This window comes from Protopterus annectens, chromosome 17.part0, assembly GCF_019279795.1.
Source record: "Protopterus annectens isolate FY-2018-M chromosome 17.part0, PAN1.0, whole genome shotgun sequence".
NCBI lineage: Eukaryota > Metazoa > Chordata > Ceratodontiformes > Protopteridae > Protopterus > Protopterus annectens.
The window spans coordinates 148074079-148096445 of record NC_056751.1 but is presented as its reverse complement, the minus strand read 5'-3'; positions in this window follow the sequence as shown (position 1 = coordinate 148096445).

Genomic DNA, 22367 nt, shown 5'->3' with positions numbered 1-22367 from the left:
AGATACACTGCATTTATTTGGACTGCAGTTTGATAAAAACATTTAACATATTTTTTTTAATAAAAATGCCTTGAATAAATAAGGACTGAAAATAATAGAAGTACCTTGCAGAACTTAACTTATTAAATGCTGCAATATTCTTAGGAATATGAACAAATTACTTTAATATTCCAAATCAGAATACACCATTCAAGTCTAAAGAACATGCATCAGTCAATCAGTTGGATGTCCAGAAAGATGCCCCACCAGTCAGACTTACAGCCTGACAGCCATATTTACTGAGTTCACTAGCATTGCTGGCCTCAACAACCAGTAATGAAAGTGAGCCAGAATACCCAGAAAAAAAGTTTTGTACTTCTTCAACAACGAAAACAAAATTCCCGTATCATTTTCAAGTATTACAAAATGAATAACTCAAGAAATGTAGTAATATTTTCCAAATCTAAAGCCTTTAATTAACTGTTTGTATTGGAAAATGTGGTCTGATGTCCTTATATATACCTTAGATCTCTAATAAATATGATATGTTTTTCAGTTAGAAGCTGAAGATGATATTTTAATTTTTTGTTTTGACCCACATCTAGAGGGGTGCTCCTAATAGAGGTAGGGTTCTAAATAAAGCTTTGTTCAATGCGTCTTTGGGGATCAGTATAATTGATATTGGTACATACAGCTTGTGAATGAGGGCTATTGCTGTTATTTTTAATTGGCCATCTGTAAAACTATTGATTTACAAGACCTAAAATGAGGCCAGTATAGCAGTAAAATACTATAATTGTTATGATCTGTTTTCCCTGCCTATGTACTGTTTTGGTATTTACTGCATTTGCCTGGAAGGTCTATACATTGAGCAAAGTGTTAGTAATTGTGCCACAGTTTACCTTTTTTTTTTTTTTTTTTTTTTAAATAATTGCTTTGGCCTCTCAGACCTCACTGACACCTTAGTGCCCCATTCCATGCCTGGTCTATCAGCATTTTCTTAACCCTCCCCACCCCAGACTTGCTACTGTGCTGCTGGGGCAAGTCATGGATCTTAGAAGTATCCTGAGGGCTCAGCTGTCTGTGGTTCTGTCGAATCATTTGTTTTTTATTTATTTGATATGCCCTACCCACTCTTCCCTTTCCCCAACCCCCATGCTCATTGGTTGCATCTGAGAGCAACTCCCATCTTTGGACCATGTCTCCCCATTTAGAGAGCATCACCAGCAAGCAGCCTCCCCCCAGCACAAGCACACCCATGCCTCACTGCTGTTCCATCAGTCACCCGAGCTTTTTACCGAACCTGGAAGGATTGGGCCATACTTAGGGCTTTATCATTCTATGCCAGCAGAGTGGCCCGACATTTTGCCCTTCTGCTCCACATTATAAGAAACTGTGTTCCACATTTTGGAGATGGAAGATTGAGAACTATTCTTGATGTGCTAACAGTACAGGCATTTCTCTCATTCAGTCAGTTTCTCTACTTTTAGAATTGCACAGTATTTCCATTGCAGGTAGATCTTAAGGGGCAAGACCCCCCTCCCTTTGCTGCTGCATGACTACAAACTGCATTTCAGTGTGCCCTCTTTGTTTTCACTGTCTGTATTACTTAGTGTGACACATACTTGCCATCCATACCCTTTGTTAGCCTTGATTATTCCTAGTTTTGGGGCTGCCATGTGCATTCTTAAATTCTGCCTTTTTTACACATAGAATTATGTAAGTGAAGTGGAGCATTTACTAGACATTTTGATTTATGTTAATGTCAAAGCAGCACCAGAAACCTCAAAGAATTATATAAAGATCAGAACTGAGTTTCACTGCTGGGTGAATACACCAAATCTGTAGTTTTCATCTCTATGAAAAGACCTAGTTTCTATTATTTGAACAGATTTTATTTGAGCGAGTCTTTAACTATACTTTATTTATTTATTTTACTGCAGCTTTTAATGGAGAGTGGCTTCAAATCAACAAAATAGAGAAAGTATGCTGTGGGTCATGAGTTATTCAGAATGATGCATCTTATTAAGGCAATTTTCATATTTGCACATATCTGAGTTGCTGTACTAACTGGCTACCACTTGCCGCATTGTCAGTGTGTAACTGCTGACTCTTGCCTCTCACCGTGCTATTCTTGGACCAGCCAGCATAAATGATCTGAGAGCCAAGGTTCTCCCACACACTGAATGAAGACTGAGTATCTTATCCAGACACAACATATCTGCCAACAGGTATGAGCTCAGGAAAGCCTGGTCAGTTCCATATATGTGTATAAGTGGCCATTTCAGTTTCTGGATGGCGGGATATTACGGGAAGGATTCAGCTATCACTGTGACAGTCAGCAAACATAACACTGACTTTTCTAGTTCTGTACACCAATCTGTCAAATTGTCCTTCCTCATGTGTAATGTGTGTGTGTGTGTGTGTGTGTGTGTGTGTGTGTGTGTGTGTGTGTGTGTGTGTGTGTGTGTGTGTGTGTGTGTGTGTGTGTGTGTGCACATGTGTGTGGGTGTGTTGCCCTGTCGTCAGTCTTTTGCTACCATGCACACAAACAATATGCCAAGTATGGTAATGCCATACCACCATGACAAAAGGCATCTGTAATTGTACAGCACATCTTATTAACTTTTTCTTCCCCACTAACACATTTAGAAAAAAGGGTCATACTGGAAACAAGAACCAGAAAAGAAGAGGACAGACTAGGTTCTACAGCTGTGGTAAAAGTACTCTAAGGCTGACAGATTTGATAACTAACCTACTTTTGCCTGTGAAGCCACATCCCCGTTCACTTACACTGATTTGCATGAAAGTTTCTTGCTTGATTCTTTATTTCAGCTGCAGAATTTAGCAGACTTCTTGTTAAGTTTACATTCTGTCTTGCAGCTCTCAGGCCATTTGCATTCAAAATGCCAGGCATAGATTATAGTACGCAGTCAGTGAAAATCCTAGTTAAATGATGACTGCTCATAGATATCATGCACATCATTTTGAAAATTAGTGGTTCTCAAATGGGACTCTTTCTTTCCCTGGATGATGCAAAGTGCCTTTGGTAAAAAAGACTTTAAATCTGTTGTAATGGTTTTCTTTAACTGCAGTGTTCAATGCCTTGAATAAGATGTTTCTGATCTTCTTTTGGAATACAAATAAGCCAGTTTTGAGGATAATTTGACTAAAGAACTGTTATCACAGTATCTTGAAAATACAACCTTATGCTGCCTAACTGTGTGTCAAGGAATACTGACAGAAGATAATTTTCAGGTATGCAAAAATTAGCAAAACATGAAAACTGGTGATGAGTGAAATTAAATGTTTTTGTCATAAAAAAGGTATTTAGACAGGGTGTGTCATTTCACGTCAAAAAGCAATTTTCCATTAGTCAAACCTCTCACAAGTTTATACTAGAAAGTTTTAATGTATAAATATATACACAGAACGCTTGTTACTCCCTATAAAATCTAAGTTTAGTAAAATGACTTCTTCAGTTTGTTGGAGATGTAGGAAAGATGTAAAATTTGACTATACACACATGTTAATGGAATGCAAAAAATAAATGTATATTGGGAAGAGATAAGTATGTTTTTTAAGGTGTTATGGTCTGATAATTGTTCTTTAACTAGATCACACCTCTCAACCTCTTGATGCAAGAAATCTGGACAAAGCCTAAAATAATGGGGGGACAAAGCCCCAAAAATAGGGACAGATTTTTAAACATTTCTCTTACAAACTTAGAAAGCTGCTAAAATAATATTTGTTTTAGTATGCAATTTTTGAAGGAGCAAATTCTAAAACTCAAATGTATGTCATTATTTAGTGACTTCAGTCCTCTGTGATTTGCCAGAAAACCACACATTTTATGAGGAATAGGCTAAACATATGAGACAAAAATCTGGACAGTTGAGAGGTAATACTAATGAATGTTCCAGTTCCTGTATCTGTAAAAGCCTCTTCTTATTCTTTCGGCTGTTCCCGTTAGGGGCCGCCACAGCGGATCAACTGTTTCCATTTCTTCCCTGTCCTCTGCTTCTTGCTCTGTCACACCAACCACCTGCATGTCCTCTCTCACCACATCTATAAACCTTATCTTAGGCCTTCCTCTTTTCCTGTTACCTGGCAGCTTCATCCTTAGCATCTTTTTCCCAATATACTCTGCATCCCTCCTCAGCACATGTCCAAACCAACGTAATCTTGCCTCTTTGGCTTTGTCTCCAAACCTTCCAACCTGGGCTGACCCTCTAATATACTTATTCTTAATCCTGTCCATCCTCGTCACACCCAGTGCAAATCTTAACATCTTCATCTCTGCCACGTCAAGCTCTGATTCCTGCCTTTTTGTCACTACCACTGTCTCCAACCTATATAACAAAGCTGGTCTCACTACCCTGTTGTAGACCTTCCCTTTCACTCTTACTGGTACTCGTCTGTCACAAATCACTCCTGACACTCTTCTGCACCCACTCCATCCTGCCTGTACTCTCTTCTTTACCTCTCTTCCACACTCACCATTACTCTGAACTGTTAATCCCAAGTATTTAAACTCATCCACCTTCGCCACCTCTACTCCCTGCATCCTCACCATTCCTCTATCCTCCCTCTCATTCACACACACACACACACACACACACACACACACACACACACACACACACACACACACACACACATTCTATATGTGCATGCATATTCATAAGTATCTGTAAAAGCCAAACATCAAAAATATTTTGGAGTCTTTTGGCAGTTTTTAGAACGTTCAAAGAATTTTTAAATTTAACAGCAAGACTATACAAAATTGAAAAATAATTAATCAGAATAAGATCTATAAATTATACTAAGACCTTTAGAGGTTGGGATAGCCTGAAAATGTTGCTACTGAAATACCAAGACTCTTACTGTATTAACTGTATAAGGTAATCTTGATGATTCAAAGTATTCCTAACATTGTATAACAGTAAGTGATGTTGAATTTCTTCCTTTCTGTGTATATACATATTGTAAATATGTTAAGTTAATAAAAATGTTCTTTAAAAAAGTGATTTTCAATACAGGCTACATTAGGCATGTTCCTGACAGAAAGACTTTGCTACTCAACAAGCAAGATCAAACAGCTAAATGCCAAGGCTTATATCTTCTTCAAAGTAACTTGCTGACCAGAGCCAAAATAAGTGAAAACATGAGTGACAGTTAAGAGGCCTAGTCTTAGAAACAAAGTGACTGTTAACAAAGGACAAAAATATTTCATTGCAGATTCCAGATCTTCGGTCTTTTGAAATAGACTTAGACATTCACTTCATCTGTTTATAATGGAATACCCAAGTACCTACATTCAGAATCTATAACACATCACTTAATACTTCTAAAGATCAGTGACTGAAATACTTCTAGAGATCATTGACTGAAAACTTGTTTCTTCATAACTGGTTACAGATTGCCAAAAATTGAGGATAATTGTGCAGCAGTACAAAGAAGGCTAATAAGGCACATTTAGACATACTACACAAAGGGTTTACATTTATAAAATAAATTGTAGACCAGAATGAACCGTAGGTTATCACATATAGTTTATGTTCTTGGAAAGTAACTGCAATTTTGCAGATATGAATTCAGATTTCAAAACATAGTATCCATAACTGCTATTCAGGAAAGCGAGACAAAATACACAAGATGACACAATTATCATTCTAAATCTGGAAAACCTGTAGTAGTTTCAGAAAAGCAAACAGAGCAATACAGAATAACAATGTTAAGACAGTCGACAGTATACAAAATAGCAGGCATAAAAAATAGGTTTAAGAACAGATCAAAAGAAGAACTAGTTAACGAGCATACCAAAGACTATAGTATAAAACAGAATAGAGTCCCATTGTATAAAAATTGCAGTGCCAGCTACCCATATAGTATTGTTTGCCCTGCAACACATTTAGAATCATGAACTGCAAAAGGCCAAATCATTTCACAAGAATATGTTGATTGACGTGGGACATATACTTCAGAACAAATTAAGATTAGTCTTGCAGAATACAAAAAGAGACTTTTTTAAAATAAATAAAAAAGACTAACAGCAAAAAGAGTCAAAGGCAAATAGTAAAATTAAAACTCATTAATGGTCAATACACATGTACACCATACCAACTAAAGTCAGTAAGAAAAAAACAGAAGTCCACACCTGCAACTAACAATAAACATGCTTATATATTTGAATGCTTCAATCATGTTGTGTATGTAATAGTCTATAATCATTTAAAGTCAATGTCTAGATTACAATCAGTGACCACACAGGTATATACTTAGAATTCAGTTTCTACTCCAAACTGGTGTCAGTACATACATAAACAAAAATACAACCTGTACAAAAAGATATATGTAAATCAGAGATTTTTCTACTCAGTTATCCTATAACAAAAGCAATAAAACTTGTTCAAATCCTACATACATTGTCAAACAAAACTCTAAAAAAGAAATAGACTACAGAGGTTACTTGCAAAAAGGTAAATGTGTGATGAAATGTAATGTGCAGTTAGAAGTGGTCTTATGTGGGCAGAGACAGAATAAAAAATGAAGAGGATCTCCTATTACAGAAAGTGAAGTGATTTTATGTTAGAAAGAAAAGGTAAACCACTGATCCTTATGCCACAGCTGTATGAGATATGAATGCTGAAAGGATAATATTACACTTTCAACAATAAGAAAGTACATTCTTAAAGGATTAAGCCTAATCAACTCTGTTTCTTTACAAAACAGAGTCAATGATGCAATGCATAAAGCTCATGCAATATTAAAAAACTAATGTAGGTATAAGAGAAAATATTTGGATTTCTAATATGAATAACATAACATTATGCATGCTGAAAAAAACTTTTTAGTATACCCAACATAGATGCACCAGTGTACCACTTCAAATGTTAAAACTGTCAAAAGATATCTGGCCAGATATTGGAATTGGTATGTGTCAGCCAGCGACCCTTTCCACCATACACTGTACCCAAATGTGTCTTCAACTAATCATATTTTTTGCTTTCTTAAATCTGTTTATCAAAATACATCCCTTTCAATGTTTCATTTTCTTGGACTTATTCCACATTATTTTAGTCCTCATCTTTAATTTATTACCTTACTTGAAATTATATAAAAATAAAAGCCATGCATCCACTGTACAGAAAAAAGCAATCCGCTTCATCAGATACTTTTATTGTTATAAAGACGAAAGTCCTTATTTTAAAGTTTACATTTCAAGTTGTTTCAGAAAAAAGTGGACAGTTTTTTCTCTATGGTGGACGTACAGCTTTTATTTTTATTTGGTTTCGGTTTGTGTATTATTTTTATCACCCAGTTTGAGTGCTTTTGAACCCTTACTTGAAATTATAGTTCACTTGACTTTGTCCTTCACCTACTTATAATTAAGAAAACAAGTCCACATAGCATACTCAAAGGTAACATACTGTATGCCTGACTCAGTTTTGGTGGCAACAAAGTAGCAAAGGTGACAAGTGGACTCTTCTTTGCTTGTGTTTTATATGTCAAGACTATTTTTATACAAATATTCCAAGCCTTACCTTCCAGTTAATTGATCAGTTTTAATCCTCTCTCAGCCTCCTCTAGCTTCAACAACATATTTCCAACCCATAGTGCACCTTTCCATTCCTAGCTCTCTTACTCCACCTTTTCATCTTAATCAGCGTGCCAAACACACCAACACTTCTTTTTCTTCCTATCCTCTATCTTTTCATTTCTCCTTTCTCTGCTCACAGCTGTATTACATATAAAATAGTTATATTCTCATCTTATTTTTAATTTCATTTATTTAAAAACTACACATGCCTTCCATTCTTCTCTGGACACTTTTCCCTATGTAATCCCCTCCAAGGATTCAACTTATCTTCACATGTCCTTCTCCTCTCCTCAACAGTTCAGTTAGTAAACGCAGCCTTTCTTTTCTATAACTCCAACACCCTCTTACCTCCCTGATCAATTTAAATTTCCTTGGATTACTCACTTATTTTCCCTTAAACTTTGTAATCATCTAACTTAACCCAGGATCCCTCTTTCTGACATCACTCACATTTCTTAAACAACAACTTTCTTTCCCAGATTTAGATATCTAAAAATCATTCATCAAATATCTTTAATATTTACATCATAGCAGATATGCAAGAATACCAAATCAATCAAAATAGACCCGATATTATTTCCACTGTGAAATCCTGTCCTTTGCTTGACAGAAATGTTTTCTCTTCCCATTTACAAAATAGTGGTTCCTAGCAGCCTACTAACATGGGTAACTAACAATGTCAAAAAAACAAATGAAAGTGGATGGCACCATGTTGAAGAGCTTTAAAGCCCTAATTATGGCCCAGGTGAGCCAGGTTCAGTTAGTGGCTCAGGTGTCTGAGGCACTGACAAGGAGGGATGGGCATGCCAATCCCAAGGGGGGGGGGGCATTCAGCTAGGCATTCCTGTGAAGAAGCATGAACCATAGAAATGCAAAGTTCCAGTAATCATGGCTGTACAGTAAAAAACACACTCTCCAAAGTCAAGGACACAACATCCATGGGGCCTGACAACATCCCAGGCTGCATTCTACATGAACTACAGAATGAAGTGATACCCCACCTAAGTACCATGTTCAATCATAGCCTCACCTCAGGCTTCATGCCCACTGAATGGCGCACAGCAACAGTTATCCCACTCCACAAAGGGGGACCCACCACGGACCCTGGGAACTACTGCCCCATTAACCTGATGAGCCTGGTCTGCAATGCTATGGAACATATCATCATGGAACTTATAAACAAAGACATTGGTAATCTCCAAACTCTGGACCCTACCCAGTTCGGGTTTGTAAAAGGCAGATCATGTCTCCTAAACCTAACAGACTTCTTTGAAGCGGTCACCAAAGCCGTAGATGAGGGTAAGGTGGTTCACACAGCCTATCTAGATCTCGCCAAGGCTTTCGACACCATCCCCCACTCTGGAATTATAGATAAATTCACTAAACTAGGTATAAATCCCTATGTCACTAGATGGGTTGCCAACTGGCTCACTGACAGAACCCACACTGTGAAAGTAGCAGACTCTAAATCCAACTTCAGACCAGTGACAAGTGGAGTACCACAGGGTTCAGTCCTGGGTCTTCTCCTGTCTGGTATTTACTTCTCTGAAGTACAGGCTAACACAGAAGGTCTTTAGCTAACAAAGTTCGCAGATGACTGCAAACTAGGAGCCATAATCAAAACTTCTAATGATGTGGACATCCTACAAAAGGGACTCACTGAGACAGATGCCTGGTGTCAAAGCCATGGCCTCAAGCTCAGTGCCAAAAAGTGCATTGTCATCCCTTTTGGTCAAAACTCTGTACCCATGAACTACCACATAGGCGGTAGTCTTCTTAACATCAAAAGTGTGATAAGAGACCTTGGGACTCAGGTGGACAGTAGTCTCTCCTTTGATGATCACATCACCACAGTAGTCAGGAAATCCTTCTACATGGCACACCTCATCACAAAAGGTTTCTCATCCAGGAAAAAAGAGGTCATTGTTCCCCTCTACTCATCACTCATTAGACCCATTATAAAATACAATGCCCCTTTTGGTATGTACCTCAATAGACATCTACAACAACTGGAAAGGCCGCAGAAATACCTCACAAAGAGGATTACCAGCCTCAAACAGATGCTCTGTGCAGACCGTCTCAAAAATTCCAGCTTTACTCTGTTGCATATCGCCTACTCAGAGACGATCTCTGCCTAACATACAAAGCTATGTCAAACCCAGAGCTGTTGGACATGCTCCACTTAAAGAAATCCCAATCCCTCCGAGCTACATGCTCTAGGGACCTAAACCTTGTCATCACAATAAAGAGAACATGCTGGAGGGATAGATTCCTGTCCCAGAGACTTTGCATACTCTGGAACAAACTATCTATCTATATCAAACAAAGCTCCTCATTAGCACTCTTCAAGAAAAATCTTGATGACTGGATGGGAGATAGGAAATTCACCCCGGGGATCACTTCTGTGGCTCTGCTCGACAGGGGCACAGGAAAATAATTTTCTTGGGTGACGAAAGCCAGGGTACCGTTTGGCTAGGCTTATATAGGCCCTAGGGCCAATAGCCTAGTATCTACCTATGAACCTATGAACCTATAAATGAAATAATCCCCCAGTTGAAGCAGTCAACAGCACAACCCCTAGGATACTCTTAAGTTGCATGTCAGTCCCAGTGATAGAACAGAGATAGCCCTGGGGCAGAATGAGAGGCTGGTAGACCTGGAGATGGATCAGGGGTAGCTGGAAAGAATGAATCATAAGGAACAAAAACAAATGAAAATGAAAAAAAGATATAAAGTTTGTGAGTAATGGAACACCATTCATGCCTACATAAACAGCCAAGAAATGAAATAAGAATAAAAATAAAAATAAAAAACTGTAACAACTGAAGATTGTAACAGTGAAGTAAAATTGTCAGTCCAAAATGTTTCTTATCTGAAATTAACAGCATGATGCAACACATTACAGAATTCCTCAGCCATGCTATGAGATGAAAACAATTAGTGACTCTCAAAAATCCAAAAAGAAAGAGAGCATACTTCTAGACTTTTACTGCTGCTGTGTAATTAGTGACTCTCTGTCAAGGACAACTCTGAAGTGATACTAGGCGTATTTTCCTCTCTGTCTCTGTCTTTCCTGTTACACACCATGTGGTAAATCAGGCAATGAGTATCTTTCAGCACTCATTGTTTCTGTATCAGTTATGGGTTTTACATGCTGAGGTTGCTAGCCCATGGCTCAACCCTCCACGGAGGGTGTACCACACACATCAACATGCACACACTCACACCTAGGGCCAATTTAGAGTGTCCAATCCACCTACTGCATGCCTTGGAATGCGGGAAGAAACTCGAGCACCCAGAGGAAACCCACAGGAATGCAGGGAGGACATGCAGACTCTACACTGAAGACATCCCAGCCGAGAATCAAACCAGAGAACCTCTTGCTGTGAGGTGACAACGCTAACCACTACACCACTGCACTGTCCATTTTCCTCACTACTACTTTAATTTCCCCTTCTTCCAACTCTTCAACACTTAATTCCTGTTACTGTTCTTTTCCCTATGTTTCAATTTTAAAACTCTCTTCTAAAGCTGTTCACTACTTTTTACCACAGTTTCTCCTAGAAGCTCTTTTCCCAGTTGTCCCATCCCAGATTCCAAGGAAAAGCATCAGAATATAGTGCCCATCCTCTAATTCATATTTTCAACCTTTCTTTCTGCATTGGCTCCATCCCTTTGTAACGGAGAACATTCCAAACTAGTCCATTACCTATGGTAACCAGTCTTTCCCAACCTGAGAATTACACACTCCTAGAACATTTTAGCCATCTAACCAAAACCTTCAACAAATTCTGTGTTCTCAAGTCCATCAATTTACCTAAACATAATATTTTCAGTGCTTGGAAACATGTATTTTGCCCGATCAAAGGTGAAGCTGCTACATCCAAAACATGAAAAACCAAAAACAGCTGAATAGGAAAATCCAGAACTTCTTTAGTAGTTTATTTTGTGACTATTAAATACGTTTTGGGTTTTCCTATTCAGCTGATTTTGGTTTTACACATATTTAGATTAGATTTCACCACTTCGAAGGCACAAATATGAATAATGTCCTTAACAGATGTTATTTTCACTGATTTCCAAAAAAAGGCCTTCAAACTTTGTGGACCATACATCTCTTACAAGTCTATCTTTATTGGTATCTCTGACAACTCTTTACTTTGACTCTCTAACAAATTCTCAAACCATCTCATTCAAGTTGCTTTTGATCAAGCACTCTTTCCAATCATACCGCTCAAGCTCTTAGTGCAAGAAATCTGGACAAAGCCTGACCTAATGGGGACGGATGGACAAAGGACCAAAAATAGGGACAGATTTTAAATGTTGATTTTATAAACTTTAAAATTTGCTAAAATAGGATCTGCCTTAGCATGCATTCTTCTCAATGCTATGAAGTGTGAAACTCAAATGTATGTCAGTATTTAGTAACTTCAGTCCTTAGATTACCCCATTGATTTGCCAGAAAACCACAGATTTTATGAGGAACAGACTAAAAATATGAGGCAAAAACCTGGACATTCTGCAAAAATCTGGACAGTTGAGAGATATGTAATTCCAATGTGACACCTCTTCAAGCTAGAGATCCACAAGGTTCCATACTTAGGCCTGTTTTATTTTGCCTGTTTGTTACTCTAAAAAGCAGTTCTCCACCAAAACATAGGATACTTTACACAGATGACCTTCAACACCTTAGAGCTTCTACTGTTCCTCAAGAACCTCAAAGGCTAACACAAATTTATATCAACAAAGTCTGCTTTGGGTTACCAGTGATAAGCTATTAGTAAACTCCAAAATTAAATGTGGCATTTAGATACCACAGTGGCTTCTCACATCTTTACCCCTCAACATCTCTAATCCATTAAACCACTCTTTAAATAAACTAAACTCCTACAAATATCTGAAAGTTCATCTTGACCTCTATTTAACTTTCCCTTCCCATGCTGACAACAGTATAACTACAATTTTTCAACCAGCTAACCATACCTTTCATTCTTATATATTTTAAGTATCTCAGACAGATTACCCATAATACATAAACTCAACTTTGTCTTTACAGCAACCATAAGAAATTAATTTTCTTGACTTTTGCCTTCCCCAAGCCAAGAAAATACCCCCATCACATCACCTCACCCTTTTAACTTGCAGGCACTTACCTCAGCTGTTTGGAGTTATTTGCCCCAGATATTAAAAAAAAAAAATAGACTGTATTGCCCCTAGTCTCGAAAACACTACTTGGCCACCTATAAGAAATATGTCAATGTAAGCATTTTTAACCTTGTTCCATCCATTTACACAACCCTTATTCTTAAAGCCTTTATCTTATTCCCATTTTATTAATCTTAACTTCTTATTTATATATTGACACTTGATTACTGGGAAAGTCCGCCTGGGTAGATCCCCATTTTTAGCAGAGGCATGGGGAGAATAGCTCCAAATTATTACAAAACATTTTAAGACCAATAGTTTTACAATCTTCAAAAATAAAACAACATCTGCAGTTTAAATAATTTTAACAAATTAGACAATCTAAAAACATTGGTTAAGAATTGATGCAAGGTATATGACAATCATTTAATATTTAGAGAAATTTTAGACAGTTTGTGGAGAAATTAAAGTTAAGTTAGTCTAATACAATTAGGAACTGCAATATGAAGTAAGGGAAAAACAGGCTTATGGTATATTTAGAGAGAAAATCAAGGAATAAAATTAGAAAGCAGTAAGGAAGTAAGTGATGAAGGGAGAGTAAGGAGGTACAAAGAATGAAAAGGTACTTGTTCACATTTAGGGATATAATTTATCCTGGTTTTGAGCAAGAACAGAGCCAGATCTTAGCTAGGACATCTTTCAGAGAGGTTTTGGAAGATGGGCTAGAGGGTATAGACCTGATGGATGCAGGTAAAATACTAATACACAATGCCCAGCAGATTTGCTAGGTTTGCAGACAGACAGGAGCTTTTGGTCACTGGATTGAAATGACAGACTGGAAACATAGTTATGTAGAATGCTTTTTAGTGCTGGACAGGCAGATGGATGCTGCATAATTTTATAGTTGGTAAGAAGTTGTGTATATGTTAGTTGATACAGCAGTTTTAACCAATTTAGACTTTTCGGTGCTATACAGTGATGGGTTCTGAAAGGGTATTTGCTTCAAATTTAGCAACTTTGTTATAGCATTGTTCAAGTTTCAATTTTTGTGAAGCCTGGAGGTTAGTAAGGATGGGAGCACCATAAAGAAGAGTGTGGAGGGGATAAGTAGTGGCAAGTGTAGTTTTAGTTGCATTGGTGAAAAAGTTTTTGGCTCTGTAAAGCATCCCTAATTTATGATGAGTTTTTCTTTATTTAATTTTGTAAATGCAGGTCGAATGTAAGATTATCATCCACTATCACCCCTAATACTTTGCTATGAGAGTTGACTTCAATGATTGTATTATCAAGAGAGAGGGCTTTAAATTTTATGTTTTCATGAGAGAAGGATTTGGGGAAAAAGTAGTAGTTTGGTCTTTTGGGGGTTGAGAATGAGCTGTGAGTTATGAAACCATGTTTCAGTGACTGTTAAAGCTTCTTGAGTACTTTTCTGGAAGTGTACCATGTTGTCAGATGTGCAAATGAGAGTGGAATCATCTGTGTATTAGGGTGGCCTGTTATGTGGAATTATAGAGGGTGTTGGTGAAAATGTTAAGAGGAGGGGCCCAAGGACAGATCCCTGTTGTGCACCAGTACTGAAAGAGCATGGAGTGCCATTTTACTGACTGATACCTATTGCACAGGCAGCTTTTGAACCACAGAAGGGTGGGCTGAGACAGACCTAGTGAGGACATTTAAAGTAGAAGTTTGCTGTCATAAACTGTGTCAAAGGCTTTAGACAAGTCAAGAAATAAGGAAGAGACTAATTTGCCATTATGTCTAGCTTTATTGACAGCATCTTTATAGGTTAGAGGGGCAGTGCTAGTACTCTGCAAAGGACAGAAGCCTTGAAGTGTAAGGGATAGGAGATCTTCCTGCAGGAGAGAGTCTAGCAATTGTTTTTGAATACATTTTTCAAGTATTTTGGTTAGGGGAGATAAGATTGCTATAGGTCTAAAGTTATTCAATTTCCTTGTTTATACAGAAGAATAATATGTGCTTCTTCCTTTTCTCCTTCCTTTTGTTCTTAAATTTGAGTCACTATCACTATAATATCAAATCTCAAGTAAAATTCTGAATTTTGGAGGCTTACCTATTTGTTCAAATAGTAATAGATCCATGTAACATTTTTAAAGTAGTTTATTATTAAGGTATAATTCTTTAAACTACTCTATTTTTAATTTCAACTGATCATATTGTAATGAAGGTAACACTCTGCAGACTATACCATATTGCCCTTTGACCCAGGGTAATGGTTGAAAAGTGTCCTTGGGCCAGCTTTCTGAACTGGTTTATAGACAGACACACAGGTATACAAAACAGAGAGACAAACAGGTACACGGATTTTTTTTAAACTAGGGTATAGCACTAATCCACATGGGCCATTTTTAGGCACAGTCTGGTAGCATTGTCGAATTAATTGAGTTACTTAGGGCCATACAGAAGAAAAAAATGAAGCTGTGAAAATCAAACACAGAATAGTTATGGGACATTAATATAAAAGGTAGACATACAGACAGAAGGAAACACAGACCCACAGATACTGACTATATTCTAGTTATGACTAAAAAGTTGTTTAGATATCCTATAGCAAAACCAATGCCTTCCTTCACTGCCAAAACTGTTATACTGCTAATAGACACAAATCTTCTGAATCTTTGACTTTCTGAAAGCCATTAGGTCAAATAATGTATTATCTTTTAACAGTACCAAATCAAGTAGGTCTACAATAATAAATGAGAAAAATGCCTGTGTGAAGTCTTTGAGCTGAATTGTTATGAAAAAAGAAAAGGGGGACTTATGAAATAGCATGTCTGAACTATATTAAGACTCATAACTTGGCAATTTGCTTCCTTCAGGAAGTGGTGGTTACAGTGTTGTCAATCAGGCACTGTAAGTTTGGTGCACTTCTTAAGCAGTTAGTAAAAATATGATGGGGAAAAGAGAACCAGCCAGACAGAAATCAGGCTGATTATCCCTAGGCTTACCAGCCACAATGGAAGCACTCTACACAACACAGATTCAGTGACAGTACTGCTATATTCCAACTCACAATTCTGTCAGCTTACATTGATTTACATTATTGCTTCCGGTTGGTTCTTTATTGCCGGTGAAATAATAGTCTAGTTTATTGAAGTATTCACATGAGATTGGTAGCCCTCGTAGCCCTCACTGCATTCATATCCAAAAAGCCAGGCAAATCAGATTGTGTGTGTGTGTGTGTGTGTGTGTGTGTGTGTGTGTGTGTGTGTGTGTGTGTGTGTGTGTGTTTGTCCATCTGTCTTTGTAGTAAGACCTGTGTTCTTTATGTTGGGTAAGTTAAATTCCAGTGACTTCAAGAAGCTGTTGCTGAGCTTTCTGAGTACAGATAAGCCATTTTTTTTAACAAAGCTTTACTGCATCCAACATCAAGAGCAGTCAACAAAGCATTTCACAAAACTATAATCAACTATTTACAGAAAAATAATATTGAGTTTCTCCCTTCATTTCCAACCTTAGTCCATGGTCCACGACTATTTCTATTTATTCAACACCTTCAGTCTTCCTCCTGAAATAATTTTTCTTCATGTTCCACTTCTTCATTTGCACATATTTTCCATATACATATATATGTATATGTATATATATATATATATATATATATATATATATATATATATATATATATATATATATATATAGTTGATATCTAATATTATTTAAAGGAAAAAAGCCAAACACTAAAAAAAAACTAAACAATATAATAGTAAGATACAGGGATATTAATTCCTAATAATTTCATATTATTTAGTTATGTGAGTGCAGAATTCATGTGTTTCATTTTTATAACAGTTGATATAGAACAATTAGAGATCTTCATTATTTATTTTCATTCAACTAATTTATACTTTCCTCTCTGAACAATCTCCATGGTAAACATTTCGAAATAAACTTTTCCTAAGATGTCTTTTGAGATATTTTATTCTTGTTCCTTTCTATCTCATCCAGTAATATAGTTATATTGTCTCCTAATGTGTTTGCTTTAATTTCTACCTTTTGCTCCACATTAACTACTAAAATCAATAAGTTGTTAACTTTCCATTTTACTGCACTGCACTATTTTATCACATTTCAGTACAGCAACTGGTTTCACTATTTGCTATGTGCAATTCACATTTAAAAAAACATAAAATATCAACCAATTCTTTTTACACCATCTAGGTGCTACATCTAAATTTGGAAAAATATTTCATAAATAATGTGGTGCACACAAGGATTTGTAAAGATACAATCCAGCAAAAATGTTACAGTTACATAGCTTATTAACACATTGTGCCATCGGCATGCTTCTTTAGTTAAGGTAACCCCTAGATTATTCCCTAACTATTTCCATAGCTTATATGTCAACTCTCATCTTATAATCTAATCTAAGAAATCCACGTATGATCTTGTATTAGCTGCTCCTGATATAAAAGCCTAATTCCCCTTTCTTTCTAAAGATTCAGTCCTCATTCCTTTGGTATACCACCTGTTGGCAAACCATGAGCATACTAAGTCTGCATTTCTCTTCTATTGAATAAATATTATCACATGTCCAAATAGTTGATTTATTATATAATGCACATTGTTTCTTGCACCCAGACTCACAAAATATTACTTTCATATCTTTCTTTTTCTTTGAGCAACAACTGAAGTATAATTTTCCATTCTGGATCATTTATTTTTGAGTAACATAAGTTATAGCATCTTAAACTGCACAGCTTCATAGTAAAGCTCTGCATCCAATGCATTCATGCTAAATGCTCTGTTTAGGTATTATTCATTTACTCAATGCTACTCTTGATTAACCCCTCCTCGGACATAAATCTCACATCATATTCCTTACTGACTTTCTAAATAAAAATAAAAATAAATAAATAAATAAATGACAAGTCAGCTGGAAAGCCTTGATATACATATAATTATAAGAGCACCACAAAGAAATGCAGTGCTTGTACCCTCTGATCCAGTTCCAAGCCTGTCATTCGCTATCCATGAATATCTTCCTATGTTCTACTTTACAGCTTATCATAAGTTTTAGTAACTGTCCTTTCTAAGGTATCCTCATACCAGATCTGTAAATGGTTAATAGCTTGAACTTTAGAAAAATATTCATACAACCCTCCATCCTCCCAACTTTCTGCAGAGGAACATAACTGATTCTTAGTGTTCTAGCTTTCATTTTATTAACCTTATATCTTGATGGGTCTACTTCAGAAGACTGAAAAAAACAAAAGACTGAAAATTCAAAATACTGAGTGGTGGAATTTGCCCCTTCTCCACTGTTGTGCAATCTTAGGGTTGGTATATATACTATGTCTACATCACGTAATTGAAGGTTTACTTAATCGAATCAATAAAGGTTGAACTTTATTGATCGATTAAGTAAAACATTAAATAACATAAAAAAAAAATAAATAAATGGCATAGGCAGGGGAGGCAAGCCCCCCAGCATCCCCCACGTGGGGGGCTGCATCCCCCACACCCCCCTACTTAAATATACCAACTCCAAGACTGAACTACATTGAGGTAAACAGAAATCTCCCCTTACAGAGATTTCCATTTACTTGTGCGATGTTCTTTACTTTCGATATTGTCATGCTGACAATATCAGATTCAATATTGTCAGCTTAAGACAATGTAAAGTAGACCCTATATACTTAGTGGGGGGTGCAGCCCCTCACATGAGGGCTGCAGGGGGGGGGCTTGCCCCCTGCATTAAAATGTGTTCAGTATTTTGAATTTTCAGTCTTTTGGGATTCAGTCTTTTGGTTTTTCAGTCTTCTGAAGTAGACCCGTCCTGACATACCACTAAGTATATCAAGTATATAAAACAATTTATAAAACAATTTTGTAACAGCAAAGTTAAATAAATCAAGAGATTATCCACACATGATGACATCTTCCTCCATTCTTATATACCCCTTTAGGTAATTTATTCTAATTAATGTCAGTAAGTCCCCCTAGTACAAAGTGAACAATAGATATGGCAGAAGACATCCCTTCCTAATTCATAAGCCGAATGTTATATGCATTGTTATTTCATACCCATATCAGTTTTTTGTACCTCACACTATTCTTACCAATTTAATAAATTATCCTAGAAACCCAAAACATTTTGATACCATCATCAGATAGCATCATCCCACTATACTGAGTGATGTTTCTGTATCCAGACATACTACTACTAAAAATTCTCTATCCTTTCAAATCCACCTTATTAACAATATTGTCTTTAATATATTATCAAGTTACTATTAATTTTAAAGCCAATTTCACCACCCTTTTCATCATCAGATCATAAAAAGTCTATAATCATAGTCTAGCACTGAAAACAGATTTATCTGGCAATGTCCGTGTCAAATGCTTCCACTTTTTTGGTACTGCTGCTTTGAATGCATCGTACCATGAGCCAGATACATACTGTTCCCACATGACCTTTTTAATAATTCAAATGACTTCCTCATGGCATCCTCTTTTAACTCAGAATTCAATTGACAGACCATTACTATTAGATGATTTTCAATAACCCTGCTTACTAGACACCTGAGTCATTTCCTCCATTCTAATTAGTGCCATCAAACTCTGTCCCTCGATGTGACTAATTTAAGTATACTCAGATTTTGTAATCCTGTCCCTTGATGTGACAATGTTAAGTATACTCCAATTGTGTAACCTTGTCCCTCGATGTGACGAAGTATACACTGATTGTGTAACCCTTTCCCTCAATGTGACTAATTTAAGTATACTCAGATTTTGTAACCCTGTCCCTCGATGTGACTAAGTTAAGTATACTCAGATTTTGTAACCCTGTCCCTTGATGTTACTAAGTATACTCCGATTGTGTAACCCTGTCCCTCGATGTGACTAAGTTAAGTATACTGAGATTTTGTAACCCTGTCCCTCGATGTGACTAAGTATACTCCGATTGTGTAACCCTGTCCCTTGATGTGACTAAGTTAAGTATACTCAGATTTTGTAACCCTGTCCCTCGATGTGACTAATTTAAGTGTACTCAGATTTTGCAACCCTGTCCTTCGATGTGACTAAGTAAACTCCGATTGTGCAACCCTGTCCCTCAATGTGACTAATTTAAGTGTACTCAGATTTTGCAACCCTGTCCCTCAATGTGACTAAGTTAAGTATACTCAGATTTTGTAACCCTGTCTCTCGATGTGACTAAGTTAAGTATACTCAGATTTTATAACCCTGTCCCTCGATGTGACTAAGTTTAGTATACTCAGATTTTGCAACCCTGTCCCTCGATGTGACTAAGTATACTCCGACTGTGTAACCCTGTCCCTGGATGTGACTAATTTAAGTGTGCTCAGATTTTGCAACCCTGTCCCTCGATGTGACTAAGTATACTCAGATTTTGTAACCCTGTCCCTCGATGTGACTAAGTATACTCCGATTGTATAACCCTGTCCCTCAGTGTGACTAAGTATATTCAGATTTTGTAACCCTGTCCCTCAATGTGACTAAGTTAAGTATACTCAGATTTTGTAACCCTGTCCCTTGATGTGACTAAGTTAAGTATACTCAGATTTTGTAACCCTGTCCCTTGATGTGACTAAGTTAAGTATACTCAGATTTTGTAACCTGGTCCAGTGTTTGGAGAGTTCTTATATCATTATTGGTCAGGTCCATGATAATTCTCCCCATGGCCTTGCAGATAAGACTGGTCAAGCTTATGATTCTATAGTTCTGTGGGTCAGTTGACGGGACTCCCTTGTGCAGAGGGACTACTGTTGCAGTCTTCCATTTCTCTGGGGCAAAGCCTGTCCAGAGACTGTGGTTAAAGAAGGTTTCTAGTGTCCCTGATAGATTCTGTTTTAAGCTATTTAAGAAGCATCCTTGAATGTTGTTGGGACCCATGGAGGCTGTGTGTTTAGCTTTAGCGAGTGCACTAAGGGCCTGTTCCCTCATAATGACGTGTTGGGGGATGGTTGTGGGTACTTCTTTGGGTGTGGCAGGAAGTGATGGGTAGGAGAAGTTTGAACGAACGTGTCAGCAAGATTTTCTATAGTTTCAGGATGAGTGTAAGTGTTGCCATTCATGGTTAACCCGGCACATTGCTGAGCATTTCCCCTGGGGTTACAAACATAATTAAAAAAAGCCTTATGGTTACCTTTCACTGGGAGGCTATCTTTGTCTCAAAGTTTGCTTTGGCAGATTTGACCAGATCTCTAATTTATTTGTTAGAATGGTGAGTGTCTTTTTGCACTGCTTTCTCTGTTTCTTCATGGCTTTGGAGAGGATTTTTTTTTCTTTGGTTGAATAGCCTATTTATACTAAGGGTCCACCAGGGTGGTTGATTTTTGTTAATAATCATAGGTTTGCCTCAGGGACTACCTTCCTCTATGCAGCTATGAATGTGATCATACAGTGCTTTTGTGTACAGCTCAGAGTAGGCCTCAGTGTCATCAGGGTTTGGAGGGGCTTGGAAGTTTTATAAGTTGTCACTTAGTTTGATGTAATTGGCCTTAGCAAAGTTCTTAACAGGTTTGGAGTGTGATGGGAGTTCTAGGTTAGTTTTAATACTTAATCAAATCATTTTGTGGTCAGATCTTACCAGGGAGCAGAAAGATCAGTATCCCCCATGTTCATGAGTACTAGGTCTAGGATATCTGTACCTTTAGGTGGGGAGCTAACTAGTTGTTCCACGGTGTTTGCATTGACAAGTCCAAAAAATCTCTGAGCAAGTGAATTATTAGTCATATAAGTGTCCCATTTTATGGAGGGGGTATTGCTCACTTGATAATTTGATATCAGATATTGATGTTAAACACATGGTTTTCATGTAGGCCACTGTATACCTTCTCATTCTTTGAACACATCTCATTCTTAGGCCCCCTCTCCCTTCTCACATTTCAGACCACTACAAGAGCACCAACAAGAAAAGTAGCCCTCTTTGTCATCATAGTTCTAAGTTCATAGCTTGTCATTCCTGCAGGAGAATATGCACTAAAGACTTTCAGTATAACTGCTATTAAATACCATTTTACTCTTACATAGCAAAAGCTTTGATGAAAAATCATATCCTGTAATGATAGTGAGCAACTAAAAGAAATTAATAAGAAATCTCTCATCACAGATTCCACCCTGGTCTTTATATGATACAGTTCAAATTGCACTAAACTACACTTTGGTAATTTGATTATGTTCCCTTTGGCTGGCATGTAAAGTCCATGAGCTATTTCCAATAAAATCTATAGTACCTGCAGCTATGCCGCAGTGGTACAGCGGTAGCATTGTTACCTCAGAGCAAGAGGTTCTCCCGTTCGATTCTCGGCATGGCTTGGGAGTGCCTTCTCTGTGGAGTCTGCATGCCTCCCCGTGGTTGGGTAGCGTTCGAAAGACATGCGTGTGTAAATGGGCGTGCCTTTGTTGAAGGTTGGGCGTTGAGCTAGCACCTTGGCATTTCATAAAAATCTACTGCCAATCATTAGCGGACCGGAGTTCTGCTGTGGCGACCCCTTACCGGGAAAAAGCCAAAAGACAAACAACAACCTGCAGCTCAGTCCAATCTACTAACTTATCCTGAACGTTGACCACACAACCCAAACTTTCATCCTTCTCTGGAACTCCAATTATATGGATTTTTTTCATATCTATCTTTCATATTGACTTGTTTGTCACT